Source organism: Siphateles boraxobius, unplaced genomic scaffold (genome assembly GCF_051911475.1).
Source record: "Siphateles boraxobius isolate OS27281-9 unplaced genomic scaffold, OSU_SipBor_1 7, whole genome shotgun sequence".
NCBI classification, from domain to species: Eukaryota; Metazoa; Chordata; class Actinopteri; order Cypriniformes; family Leuciscidae; genus Siphateles; species Siphateles boraxobius.
This window is the reverse complement of record NW_027509197.1, coordinates 26,902,972-26,918,481: the sequence shown is the minus strand read 5'-3', so window position 1 is coordinate 26,918,481 and position 15,510 is coordinate 26,902,972. Positions and strand designations below refer to the sequence as shown.

Here is a 15,510-nt window from a genome sequence, read left to right as displayed (position 1 = left end):
TGTGATTCATCGTCACCTCCTCCCTTCTATAGGAACACACGCTGTCTGTACTGTGGTCAAGCTCAGTTTCACCGTGCAGACTGACACAGCAGGAGCTTGAACACATTCTGAATGTTGTGTACAGATTGCTGGAAAGAGATGGGGAGCATTGGAGGGATATACATAGACTAAAGGCAAATTATCTATACAACTTTAGAGACCTAAAGTATATAAAGTGGGGGTTAAAAGTCTGAAACTGCTAATGAAAATGTTATATATATATATATATATATATATATATATATATATATATATATATATATATATATATATATATATATATTGATTACAATCGGACCTTTCGTCACCAGTATCACAAGTTTGCTTGTTTAATTGGTGACTTAGAAATAATATAATTTAATACTTTCTATATTTTAAATCCAAAATTGCTTTCTTTATTATACAATTTTCTAAATCCTAAAACTTGTTTATTTCCAGGTTTAAATTATATTTTAAATGGCAAATTTCCATTGTAGTCTCAGACTTTTAGAATTAAGAATATTGTGACAATCTTTCAATCTTTAATCTTTCTCAATGAATAGCATGACTAAGAAATGTCTGAGTCACATAAGAGACTTCAAGTCCCTCTTTTTCGCTTCTCATGACTGAGCCTCATTTGAGCATCCTGTAAAATCAGCGGTGGTTGAAGAACCGGTGGGTCATCGGAGGGGCGTCAGTGCTGGCTGACCAGCCGCTGTTTGTGTATTGTGAGGCGGGCTCTACAGACAGAGCTGCGCTGTGTTTCTCAGGTTGCGGGGTAAAATACAGAGCTTTCTGCAAGCTTCCACGCGGCGCGGTACACGGCACACGGAGATGACTCACTATTCTTTCGGTGACTAACAACTAAAATATGGCTGTTTTAAAAGAAGTTTCAGTGGTGCCCTAGTTCCATACGGCTGTGGAGAGAGGGAGATGGGCAGGTAGTTGCCATTTCTTTCACTCCTTTGCATATCTCTTTTAAGTCTGTCTTTTATTACACTGAAAAGGTGACGCTCTGAAATATTAAACAGCCGAGTGTCCCTCTGTGGTGTCGCGTTTCCCAGAGCTGATGAGAATTCAGGTACTTTCTCCAAGATGGAGAGTCAGGGGTTTATGAAGAAGATGATACGGGATGAGTTGTTGCAGCGCTCCTGAGATGCTGGAACTGGATCAAAAACACCAATCATTTCATTTTTAGCACATTTTCATTAATTATCCTTGAAAAGTTAGTAGGGAGACATTTGAATTTGAAAGCAAGGACATAATATTGGGATGTAAAGTATTTAAGTAAAAAAAAAAGTAAGTTATTTGGAGTGATAAAATTGTTTCCCTACTAACTTCTAATATGAAAAACAGATTTATCCAGCTGTATTGATTTTAATTTGACTCATACTTATCTAATATCAGTTTATTGAGGCTATCAAGAGATGAGGCTTGTTTTATGTCGCCATGAACGGCATGTGCATGTTTGACAATGGTGGACCTGTTTAGAAAAGTGTTTTGACTGCTTGGTTGAACGGGAGCGAATTCTTCCCTGAAAGACACTAACTAACGTCCCTCGGTCACATAAGTAGGGGAGTTTCCTGCTCTTAAAGATCCGAGGCACAGCCTAGGCGTTTTTCACCGTGACTGCCGGCTTTTCTCTCTCTCCCTTCCTCCCTTTCGCTCTCCCCCTTCTTTTTTTCTGAATGGGTGTCCTCTCTCTAACCTCTCGATTCACAGCAGCATTGAAACAGGACACTACCCTGAACACTGATAGGCTGCGGGCAAATCGCTCAGCCCCTCGACCCGACACTATAAGAACTCTGGCAGTCCGTCTCCAGTGTATGACTGACTGTTTAGAGGGAGAGAGAGAGAAAGACTGGCAGATAGAGAGAGAGTGGGAGGGGGCGATAGAGAGTTTAAATTCAGTGACAGTGATAATGATATTATTCAGTCTCTGCTGAAACGGGGAAATACTTTCAGAGTCTACGGCACGCTTCCTCCGTCTCTATCCCTTTAAGAGTGTTACTGATTAGTTGCTTAAGAATGTGAGTGGAAAGAGAGAGAGAGAAAAAAAGGGACAGAGGCAGGAGGGAGAGACAGACCGAGAGCGTTGGAGCCTGGAACTCATATGGAGAAGACTGATAATACTGAGCTGAGTAGAGATTCGTTTTGTTTTCCAGCAGTTCAGAGACGTTAAAGGAGCTCTCTCTCTCTCTCTGAGTTTGCGGCTCCTGAAGAGTCTGGACGAAGGGGGAAGTCGGGGACCCCGCACATGCAGCCATCAGGAAATACTCTTTTCACCCAGACAGAGTAAGTCAATGAGTGGGGAAAAAAGACAGAGAGCTCTTGCTACTAATGGATATCATATGGTGTGCTTTAAAACTGAGAAATTGTTTGCAGGTTTTCGATAACTAGACAGAGAAATTCATAGGCTGAAATTGGGGACATAGGCAGTGCATTCTTACTATTACAGTGTTTGAGAATATATAGCATATATATATATATATATATATATATATATATATATATATGCGTGTACTTGTGTTTGTGTGTGTGTGTGTGTGTGTGTGTGTGTGTGTGTGTGTGTGTGTGTGTGTGTGTGTGTGTGTGTGTGTGTGTGTGTGTGTGTGCGTGATTGAACTGCCATTCATTACATGTGCTTTCATTTGCTTCATTACATGTGCTACATGTGCTTTCATGTGCAAGCATCTGTGTCACATGATGGATCTTAACTGAGGAAAATTGTTGTCTTTAACCTAACTGAAACAAATTGCCGAGTTGATATGGACAATTTCTCAGCTTTATCACCGATGCTTACGTTGAAACGCTGTTTTTGGCTAATCTAGAAGCTGTTCTCTAGATACAACATGCAGGTCCTTTTTGAGAAAGAATTGTCTATGTGCCTTTTGGAGGCTGAGAACATATTTTGGGGGTTTCCCCTGGGAGAGCGGTTGTTACATTCCACCAATGAGAGAGTGGTCTGTTGTGGCTACGTCTAGTGAGCACAGAAGGAGGGAGAATTTATAGAGACTACCCTACACAATGCGGCTTCTTATGAATGGAGCGTGTGAGTATCACTTCTGATTGGCCGGCTGCTCTTGGGTAATCAGAGGACACATTCTCTGGTTTGCCGGCCGGCCCACTAGTGGCCAACCAGTGGGTGGAATCACCGGTGTTTAGATTTACCTTCTGTGTCTTCTTGACCAGCTGTTGCTGCAATATTGGGCAAAAAAGGCAGAGTGTTTGTTTGTGTGTGTGTGTGTGTGTGTGTGTGTGTGTAGATATATTTGTAGTGATATTTGTGAGGCTGTGTGTGAGTACATAGAACAAAAAAACTGCTCAGGGCTGCATATGTTTATCTTAGTGAATAGCCAATCAGAATGTGCGCATAGAGACACAGTAGATTCGGCCCTCTACCCAGCTGTTGTCCTTCAGGATCTACTGTACGTGAATGACCTTCAATGAAGTTGAGTTGAGCTTCTGACTTTGAGTCAGATTTTTTGTTGTTGTTGGAAAACATATGTATAAATTTATAAATTATTTTAAAATATTAATTTAAATACATTACCTTTCAAAAGTTTGGGGTCAATAATATTTATTTTTAATAAAGTAATATTTTTATTCAGCAAGGATGCATTAAATTGATCAAAGGTGGCAGTTAAGACATTTATAATGTTATAAAAGATTTCTATTTTAAAAAAAATGCAGTTCTTTTGAACTTTCATTAAAAAATCCAGAAAACAAAATGATCACGATTTCCACAAAAATACAAAGAAATGTTTCTTGAGCTCTAACCAGCATATTAGAATAATTTCTAAAGGATCATGTGACACTGAAAACTGGCATAATGGCTGCTGAAAATTGAATAAATTAAGATAGAAAAGATTTATTTTAAATTGTAATCATATTTTATAATGTTACTGTTTTTACTGTATTTATGATCAAATAAGGATAAAATAAGAAGACTTCTTTAAAAAAAATTAAGAAATCTTATCGACCCCAAACTTTTGAACAGTTGTGTGTATATTTTCTAAAATATATTATATAATACAATATACTATTGTAAATTATAAAATATTAATTTATTAAAACATATTTTTTCAACAGTACAAGTTTACAAGAAGGAGACTGTAATAATTTGATCTGGAAAGAATTTAATTTTATACTCTGGATCTCCAAAGCATACCACTAAGTCTCTCACCCAGTCTCCCTATTGTGCTGCAGACACAGGAAATGCAGTTAAAGTCCCTTAAACCGTCATCTCACACTAACCTAATTATTTTATTGCCGACTATACACAGGCGCCTTCCGGAAACTACTGCAAACAATAGATACCCTAAAATTAGACCTCAAGGCTACCTGCCACCATGTGAGGCCCTGACAGGAAGTGAAGTCGGAGGATGTTGGGCGTTGGGTGTGGAGAGGGTGTGTGTGCGTGTACTGACGCCTCATACAGCCGAAGGAATGTGCCGGTCACACATTGACCCCCCGTGCTTGCAGGAGGGTGCGGCGGTAGAGCCTACGCCCACCAACGTGCTCACGCATCCTCCGTGTCTTTGTGTTTCTAAAACTATACAATATCTACCACTCCCTTAGGTCCAGCTCACAGCGGGTGAGTTCTCATGCCCACCCAAGGAAGTTTGGCTTAAAGAGATACAGTAAAGTTCACCCAAAAATGACAATTATGCTGTCATTTACTCACCCTTGTGTCATTCCAAACTTGAATGTCCTACTTTTTTTCTGAAGTACACAAAAGAAAATGTTTTGATGAATGTTTTTTGTTTATATCATTAAAAACAACCTTTAAGATAATGATATTTCTAAATATATCAGGCCTTTTGGTTTCCTCTCAGTAGAAAGAAATGCATATAGTTTGGAATGTAAATGATGACAGAATTTTCATTTTTGTGTGAACTATCCCTTTTTTGGAATTTAGGAATTTTGTTGTGATATTCACCAGTGTGGTTCTCGTGTAAGACCCGGGTTTATCATATTAAGGGCTTCCGTTGTCTCTGAAATGCGCATGATAGTGTAATGCAATGCCCACAAGGTATTTAGATGACATGATAAAAGTGTTAGTTTATGACAGTCTTTTACACAAATGCTGTCTTTTTAGGAATCAAGGCTGAAGTCGAGGCTAAAATCCACTTGAGGTTGCCGCTCTGATTTCTAGGTCATGCTTTTTCAAACAGTTAGTTTCAGTGGCAGTTGTGAATCATCAGGTGGCTTTTTAGAAGAAGAAATGTCAGACTTACACTCCCTATAGAGGGAGTGGTGGGAATGACTGGTGTGGGGAGCCGCTGGCACATTCCACCCATGTGGAGTGCTTTCGTATTCATGGGTGTGTATCGGCAACATTTATGTCACTGTGCGCAACACTACCTTGACATACCTGCCGCAAATGTGCCACAGGGTCAGTTTTCTCAGGTTATGCAAAAGTTCTTACTCTGCATCTTTTGCGCTTATCTATTTTAACGACAGCACAATTCTGTTTCAAGCTCAAAATCTGGTCTTCATAAGGCAGATTTCCCGTCAGAGACTTGTGTCTGTTCCCAGCTCTGTGTCTATGCCTCCCTACTCCTGATGTAATGAAAGTCGCAAGGAAACGCAGTAGAGGGAGGCAGACAGAGAGAAGGTGTGTGTGTGTGTGTGTGTGTGTGTGTGTGTGTGTGTGTGTGTGTGTGTGTGTGTGTGTGTGTGTGTGTGTGTGTGTGTGTGTGTGTGTGTGTGTCGTACATGCTCAGGTAACGGCACAACACACACACACGCCCAATACAGTGTAACTGTGCCCATATATGGGCAGTGTTTCCTCACCTGGGCAGAGTGCAGGCAGTACATTGAATTCCAATAAACGACGAGTGTAGTATGTGCGGCAACACGTCATGGAAAATGAGAATCAGTGGTGATCACAATGTGTCCTCTCTCTCTTTTTCTTGTTCTGCATTTCCAGTGTCCAATCAGAGTAAATTATAAAGCAGGTACCTGATTGCTCACAGTTACATGCAAACTATACTTGGCATACTATCTATCTCTCTCTATATAGTATACTTTTTATATAGTTATATGTAACTTTCCCGTGCAGCACCACAAAATGTCCACCACATTGTTTCTTTATAACCTTATTAAAAGAGAAATTGTATCAAAATGTACCTGTTGCATACTTCATTTTTAATAATGTTTTCCATTTTTCAGTATTAATTACCCATAAATACACACATTATAACATAACATATATGTTATTAATAAATAATGTTTGAAATTACACCTATAGAAATTCAATTTATCTCATTACATTAAATAAAATAACTTTTCATTTTATGGACCACAACGGCCCATATTTACTGGACTGTTTTGATGTTCTCAGTATATTATATTATACATATGAAATATAATATATGCAAATTGCAATAGATGCAATTTGGTGTCAATATATACTGTATATATACATTCTTTTTTTTTTTACAGCGTGGTGGACATTTTCTGATGCTGCATTGAAAAATTGAAGTCTTGATGCGTTCATTGTTTTGGCAGTATTGAACTTTCTGTTTGATCCTATTCTGGATTGGCTTTAATAACAGAACTTCTAGAAAAACTGGATCACTTGCAGCATGGAAAGCAGAAACCCAGAGCAGCCCAGCTTCATGCCCTGGAAGACCTGCATCCAAACTCTTTACTGTGATCTGTGCTCCGGGGTTCGCATATCAGCAGCAGGGTTAGTGCACTCTCAAACAGAGTGAGTATTATAGCTATTTTAAGAGTGTTGTGTTGCCCTAATGGAGAAGAATTTATCGGCCCTCATTTAGGTGTAATGCTATACGCTTCAGTGTGCTTCGAGAGTGGGACTGAGCCCAGGGCAGCACTGGGAGTTGTTCGCGCTGGGGAATAGAAGGCTCTTTAGGCCAGCGTGTGAGTGGGTGTGCTGTGGGCCAGACTCCTTTATTCTCTCTCAGTCTTTCTCTCCCTTCTCGTTCGAGCCTGCGCTTCTGCCAAGGCCTTGTAAAGGGACTACAGTCTCTGTTATGTGCCAGCTCTTTCCCATCAATACAGCCCTCTGGAAATAGTCTCTCGCTTCTCCTCACCAAAAGCCCAGAGTCCAGTGCAGAGCTTCCAGTAGCTGGTCTCCGAATGGCACCAAAGCGAGTGCGTGCGGCTTTTCGTGTGTATGGTAGAGTGGTATGGGATCGCGTTTCACTTCAAACCTGCCCCATCTGTAGGGGACACACATTACAAGCCATAAAGCAAATGGACTTCCCGGCTCTGGAGTCGGTCAGGTCTTGGCAAAAAGGGGAACTCCCAGCACAATGGCAGCATTGCAGAAACCTTTCACCTTCCCTGAACTCTTCAAAGAAATGGAGCCTCTTTCTCTGATCCGGTCTCTTTGCTGGTTAGCAAGATTTTATAAGCCGGTCAGAGCCAATTACGCTCACCCTCCTGATGGCAGATCGAGCACCCTTATCTGATCTATCCATCAGGCTAATGGAATTACACGTTGATTCGTAGAAAGTCGGTTGAAAGCGGTGATCGGATTTTTACCTCCCCCCTTGAGGGGCAAGTGGGCATAGGGTAAATGAAATGAATCTCCGGGGCCATACTCTCCACGTACGATCGTATCACCGAAACCCTATCGAGGTTGATTATCAACACTAGGTTACCCAGATGCAATCCCTAATCAAGCCTGGAACGCCACGACTACTTACCCTAAATTGAATTAGACTTAAAAACCAACTCTCCCGCTTTCTCTGTGACAGGAGACCACCTCTTCATGAAAGCGATATCTTTTTTGTTTTGAATGAAGCCGAGGCCCGTTCACTGCTTTTTTTCAATACGACCACGTTCATAGCAAACAGCCGGTTTTGACAGAAAGCAGTCCAGACTTCTTTAGAAGCATTGCCCCATGTAGGTAGGAGGTCAAAGGCGGAGAGGACAAAACACAGCCAGATCCTTCTGTAGAAAATTGTTTTTTTTACTTAAGCCAGCGCTGGCTATCAGACAGATCACCTCAAGGATTGAAAATAGTTCTGTTAGGAGACTAGACAGTCTTATAAGTGATACCGTAGTCCTCAGTGGTGTTTGACCAGAACAATGGTGATTCTATGAGGTATGAATCATTCATCACATATTGATTTGCTTGTGCTCTCCTACAAATACATTGGTATGTACTAATAGAAACACACACATACACCCTCTTGAACACTTGCCTGGGTTCCCCTCCTTCCTTCTGCGCTCAGGGCTGCTGTGGGTAATGATTCAGTTCCTGTTTGGTGACCGACCACGTTGACAGCATTCTGGTCAGGGGCTCGGCTGCTGCTCCTCTCAAAATCTGGATGTGGTCAGGCCAGTCATCTCCCAGGCAGCCAGGAGGAAACCCACATCAACTGAAACTTGCTGGTGCTCCAGGAATAGCCCAGCTCTGGGAGGTTACGCTGGCAGCTTCCTCTCTTCCCTTTCTCCTCCCCTCCAATCTTCAGCCTCCCCCTAAAAGACAGCCCTGGCCCACTTCTTGTAAATAGTGAGTAGTACAAGTAGAGGCTCATCAGTTCTGGTTTTGGACCTGCCCCGGTATCTGGATCTGCGTCAATGAACACAGAGCCTGCTGTGATCTGGGCTCTGCCTGCAGTGAACATCTTCATTAGAGATGATTGATCATTATCATTAATGTTGCTGAACATTTTTCATCAAAAGCGGCGCTATATAAATCACATTTGCTATTTGATCCGTTTTTCATTACGGAGCCGAGGGAGAAATCACTCTCTCTTCTTGAAATATCGCTGTGGAGTTCCCCTCAAGGCTTTGACGAGTCCTAACTTTGATGTCTGTTCATAAGGCCACCTAAAGGCCCTCACTTTTTAACCCTTTGGGGACGGATTGGGCAGTACCGCCCAAAATGGCATACTTTTACAAATGTGTAATTATCTTAAAAACTATTAATGATAGAGAGGTGCGGTCTTTTTTGCCGTCTTCCTCAGATTCCGCTGAAAACAGTGATAACTTAACCGGCTTGTATAAACACTTCCTTGTTGTGCAATACCACTTCGTCAAAGGCCAATGAAATCAATGTTGTTTGGTAGATTCACGAGCAACAACCAATGGAAAAATTGCTGATGGAGTAATATTTTTCTTACCCAATCAGAGGAAGGTTACGATGATGTATTCTAGCAAATCGGAGGACTCTGTAGCCTTGCAAGGGGTGGTACTATATATATATATAAGGGATATGACGCAAACAGCATTGAGTGGCAGAGAAGACAGAAAGCGAACAAACGCGTCGAGTATAAACAAGGCTTTACGGAGCTAGAGCACACAGAGAAATGAGAGAGAGACAGAACAATTATATATATATATATATATATATATATATATATATATACACACATACAATTATAGCATTATTTATTGTTTTAGCACTTTTATAATGGCGAGCAGTAAACGACTTACGGTGGAACAAGCTCTGGATCAATTACTGGAGAGTGACGAGGAGAAAGCATTGCTTAGAAAATTCTAAGCATTCCTAAGAAAAACGCCTGGGACTATTTGTAAATAAAGTAAAATGTTTCACTGTTCTTTACACATTTTATTTAACAATTACACATGTCTGTCAAGCAAAGGCTTTGACAAATAAATTTTTTGTTCAAAGACTGTTCACTATTGTTGTGTGATGTGTGATGTTCAGAAATAAATGCCAAAAATCGAATTTCAGTTTTTGAAATTAGTTTATTGTACATTTTCACTCATACTTCCTTTATAAACATATTACATGCGTGCTTATGTTAGCTTAGGGTCTTCTGAATCCATAGATACCAAACACATAGTGTTCCATCTCCATTACACATAGTTTATAACACATAGTTATAATATTTATTCAAAATGCTGTGTAAATATGTACCCGATTAAGGTGAATTAAAATGCAGCCTTATTAATGAGCAAAACGTTCAGGTGTTAAGCGTACTATTTAACCGTGGCTGGGAGCAGGTGTAGATTTCTTGCGTACCAACTAACATTTGGAAAATACGAACACTTTAATGAATCCGAAAATTTACGCCAGAACCACTTTACACACGATTTACACAAAAAATCGTTCTGCTCGTGTTTCATGAATGAGACCCAATGAAAACAAAGGTGGTATCATCTCATAGTTTAGTCCACTGGGAAAAAAGCCTTTTGTTTGTGTGCTCAATGAAAAGCCCGGTGTGGGGTAGAGTGGGCCTCACTCTTTCAGTACGGGGCCTATGTTAGTTAAAGATCCATTTTTATTGATATCAGAGGACTTGTGTGGCCTTTTAGATGTTTATATGTGTTTAAATAATTAATAATTTATTGTTTATGCTTTTGTATTATCATGGTCATCAGTTGAATCATTAAAAAAAAAAAAAATTCTCAAATTTTCTTACAGGGTTATTCAGATGGGCTCAATATATTCAGATCACATGATGCTCCATGTCTTCATTTCAATTTAGGTGAGCACATGCTTATTTCTGATTGTTTATATATAATTTAATATTGCAGCAAATTTGCCAATTTATTCAGTATCTTCAGTCTTTTGGATGCATAAATATATAATGAAAAAATGTGATAAAATAAACTCGGTCTTAGACATTTTAAGAGTGTCAAAACAAAGTGTTCGAATAGAATATAAAATTTACGTACAAAACCGGGCTTACACATACTGCAAAGCGAAACAGCATCACATTTAATGTGAAATGTGCAGAAATGTCTACCACAGCACTTTGAAATGAACCTTAGCTCAGAATTTTAGTATCTACAAGACAAGCCGTATCTTATGTGCTGACTAGCAGGCCCTTGGGCTGAGCAGTGACTGTGGAAGGTTATGAATGGAATGTGCGGGAATTCTCCTAATGTTTACAGGTCATTCATGTGAAGTCGCGGGCTGGGGCTTCTCCTTAGGGGCAGACAATAGTGTTGCAGCAGGAAGCACATACCTCCCTTGAGAGCCTCACGGCACGCTCCCCCACCCTTTTGTAGCACGAAGCAAATTAGGAAGGCTTAATGGGGTGGTGGATGCATGTATATTTGTAACTTCATCACATGAATTGTTTAGTTTACTTAAAGCGTTTCTTTTGTGATTCACTTCTTTACAAAGTGCATTTAATTTCATAGCCCGTTGTTGGTGCTGCCAGAAAAAAATACAATCAGTGGATAAAAAGTAAATGGAACAGAATGAAACAATATAGCTGGCAACATCAGCTGTCACTCAGGATATTGAAACAGCAAATTTTGACAGAATTTTTAAACCCTAGAATCCAAAGCACTTTACAGTCAAAATGGCGGACTGTCAGTTTTTCATTTAAGCCGCGTAATCATAACTTTAGCTTAGCATAAACTAAGCCCACGTTTACAAGGCACAGCAACACAGAGATCCATTCTCTACCAGCACAATTCTATTAAGGCCACTCTCACATGACATTTCAGGGCTCACTAAATGGCCTTAACTGTTTCATAAAGACTCACTTACAAAAGAGTGCTGCGGCCGTACCATGGTACAGCGATAGTATCTTCTCATACTTTGATATATGGGTCAATGGTGGGTTTTTAAAAAAATCTTTTTGTCTATTTACACTGCTGTTCAGAAGTTTGTGGTCTTTAAGAAAATTTTTTAAATATATTTTTTAAAAGAAGTCTCTTATTCACACTAAGGCTGCATCACAAATAGACTGTAATGTCGGAGCATAGCCTTGTGGACCGTGCTCCAACATATAGCGCAGTAGACACTTCACCCTAACAAGCCGAGTTTGAGTCCCGGCTCAAGGTCATTTCGCGATCTTGTTCCCCCTTCTCCTCCCATTGCTTCCTTTCTCCTCTTCACTGTTCTGTCCAATAAAGGCAAAAGGCCAAAAATATAACTTAAAAAGAATAATAATAAAATAATAAAATAAACCATAATATTGTGTAATCTTATTACAATGAAATAAATGTTTTCTATTTTTAATACATTTTAAAAAGTAATTTGATGGCAAAGCTGCATGTCTTCGGTGTCACAGGATCCTTCCGAAATCATTCTAAAATGATGATTTGGTGCTCAAAAAAACATTGATTGTCATCAATGTTGTAAACAGTTGTGCTATTGTGTAAACTGTGATCATTTTTTTCAGGATACTCCAGGATACACCATTTATTAAAAAAATAGAAATCTTTTGTAAAAATGCTGTTTAAAAAGTTTTTACCGTCAATTTAATGTAGTGCATCCGTGCTGTATCAATTTAACGGATCCTTGCCGATTGAAAGCATTCTTTTTATTTTTCTTGAATTAAAATTAATTTGGATATTCTTAAGGTTTTTTCATGATCTAAAATGTCATGTGGTGTGTGACTCCCAAAAAAAAACTTGATAATATTTATTAATTAAAAAAAAATTACATTTTGGGGGAAATAATGATTACTTTTTTTACACCGGTGGACACTCTTATTGGTATTCTGTGAGCCATATAACATTAATTTAATTTGCTATTTATATGGTACTCCAAGAAACTTGATGGATTAGCATGGTCATTTTTTGCAGGCAAGGTTCCCTTTTGTATGATTTACCCCCAAATGTCCATCCTTTTACCATTATGTATCAACCAGATACAGTTAGTCAATCTACTGTCTCTTGTTGGATAAAAACTGTCAGTAGTTCTCAGACCTCATGCTGCCACTGTCCCATGGTCTAATCATCCTGCTTACAGAGGGCTGAACGTTGACACCAAGCAGGGAAAGAGCATTGGAATTCAGGTTAGGAATGAACTCCCTAATGAAGAAAAATTGGAGTCAAGTGACCATCAGCTGGTCGAAGTATGTTTGATCAATACAGTCACAAGGTCTCAGGTATGCAGAGCTGGAGCCTTTACAGGAAGGTGGAAATAGAGCCATACAGTATATAATCTCTGCGTCCTCCTGTCAGTCAAACAGCGAATGATTATGCTTTATTGTTAACCAATACAATAAACTCACATAATTTGCCTGACGCTCTCACCATCCTTGTCAACAGGATGTATTCAGCACAATGTGAGTCACTCTCTTTTGTTTATCTAGATGAGGATGATTTAATTAGATGACGACCCAATCAAAGAGCACCCTGGGCAGCTAACAAGCACCCACTTCTAATTAATAAGACTTGAATTGAGTGCTCTGACTGAGGCGGACTTACGCTTACCAAACCACTTAGTGGATTCTGGAAGTAGTCGCAAATCCAGGCTTACATTTTCATAATATCTAACAGGATTAACAGGTCTGACAAAGGTTTATGTTGCTGTTTGTTATGATAAAAATTCACAATGCAGCTCTAGTTCAGTTGAAAGAGTGTAATGAGCGCCTTTAAAACGTGCCGAAGCTATGGCCTCCGTCATCCTGCCTCCAGGCTAATGGGAAAGAATGAGAAATATTTGCGAGAGTGCTAACACTATGGTTATGGCTGGATTTACCTCATATTACCTCCTTTTTTAGCTTACATACATATATAATTGCTGTCGGGCAGAAACCTCAAATGTCAAAACCCCGCTTCTTTAAAAAAAAAGAATGAAAAAACCCCACTATTTTTTAAATTATTAAAACACTGTGTTGTCTACGTTGATATTGTGTCTTTATATGGTCAGACAGTTGCATGTGTCATTATTAACATTCCACTAAAATCGTATTACGTTTTTTTTATCAATTTACAGTATTGTAGCTATGGGCGCTCGGTTTTTCTTTAATTTGTTAAAAATATCATGTTATAACAGATGAAGGGTTTTGACTATGACTGATTGACTATGACTTGACGACAAATACTAGACTAAAAAACAGACTTCTCCACTCCTTAAATACATAAAACATTATCCTTTATATGGAGTTTATATAAGTTTCTTGACTGAAGAGCTGTACTTATTCAAACAACCAGTTCTTTTTACCCTTGCAAACAAGTGGAGATGGTCCAAACTGCATGCTGCACTTCATTCACGATAGAAGTGGGTGGAGTTATGAGGATTGACTGACAGTTTGAGGATCCAATAGAGAGACGAGGTTTAGTCACAAGCTCTTTTGAATACGTATCAATGGTTAAACATTTGCAAAAACCACAGACAAAGGGTGACCAATAGTAATGATTTATGGGGGGGAAAAGCGACGAAATGTGAAGATACAAGGTTTCTGCCCGATATTTAAAATTGTATTAATTTAGAAATTAATTGTTCCATTAGAGTGAAATAATAATAATATTTTTTTTAAAACGATGTGCAAACATAGGCACATGCCTAGAATGCCTATGCATAAATCCGGCCCTGGCTATGCTTAAAAATGCCCATCAGGAGATTAGCTCCCCCTCCCCGTTGCTGCCTGTCTATGTGCTGTGAGCAAAAAGGAGGGCTGTTGTCATTCCCCAAAGCTGCAGACACTTTGATTTGGGGTTGTCTAACCATTGGCTTCTCTTTCTCTGTCTTTCTCAGGCGCTGAGGACGGCTCGAGTGGACGACTGCTGCCATTGGCTTGTTAGGGTGCTCATGAGGTGCTCAGTAGTCAGTGTAGATCCTGTGTTGCAATCAGAAGCTACATCTGGCTACTGGGTCTCTGATGGCATTTTCTGCTTCCTGTTGGCACATTCCTTTCAGATTGTGTGGTATGTTATCACAATGTGTGCTTCATCCTGTCAGAATAGGACTCGCTCTTTCATGGACATTAAAGACAGCCCACGTCATAACAGTCTTTCTCTTTGAGCAGGCAGATTCAGCGCTGTTTTTGCACTTTTAGCCTAGTTCATTGTTAGGGTCTCCAGCCCTTCTTTAAAACAATTTGATCAAGGTGAGTGAACTCTCACAGCATAGCTAAAAGTCTCGAGGAACCATTCGTCTTTGAATGGAAGGCATGAGACATTGTTTCTTGTTTGACTGCTGAAGATTCAGTTTAAGTGATTAGGTAACAAAGGACAAGGCGACATGTCACATTCCCTTTGTGATTTGCCTGTCACAAGGGGTTGTCTTTGTGCAAATTTTTGAGTTGCTGAAGGCTGACAAATAATGAGAGTTGAATGCGCAGACATGCCGAATTGCATCAAATTTGGAAAGCAAAGGATGATTTCTATTGTGCTGTCATGAACCTGGCATACAATGTAGATTTCTGTGTGGTACAATCTACAGCTACATTGTCTGCTGGGTTTCAGGCCAGTAGAAAAATTCTGCTCTGCTCAGAAATTGAATAGGTGAGTTGTTTAGTCATTATGCATGCTTGAAAAAGATATATTTCTAGTATGAGAATAAAACAAAATAAAAGTACTGAAATTATACAAACTATGATGTGTCCAGTTATTTTCCTTGTTTATTCTTACCATGGGTTCAGCTTGATATTCACAGGGCTGCACAGATTCCATCCGATGACAGACTGTCAAATTTCACCAGGGATTAAAAAGACATCCAAGATATTTCTGCCATACACCCAGAAGAGCTTCTTATCACTATTACCCATCTGTGTCTGAATACACCCGCCCACAACACACACACACACACAATGAAAGTTAGGAGAAAAATTCTGCATTCACGCAATATAA

The 15,510-nt window shown here is 39.5% G+C and overlaps 1 long non-coding RNA gene across 1 annotated transcript; it reads left to right on the top strand.

The window, feature by feature from the left end:
• Positions 1-1,844: 1,844 nt before the first annotated feature.
• LOC143723299 (uncharacterized) lies at positions 1,845-15,253 on the top strand. Its single transcript, XR_013197079.1, has 3 exons — positions 1,845-2,313; positions 10,394-10,457; positions 14,417-15,253. It is a non-coding gene; the product is annotated as an uncharacterized LOC143723299 (long non-coding RNA).
• Positions 15,254-15,510: the final 257 nt, after the last annotated feature.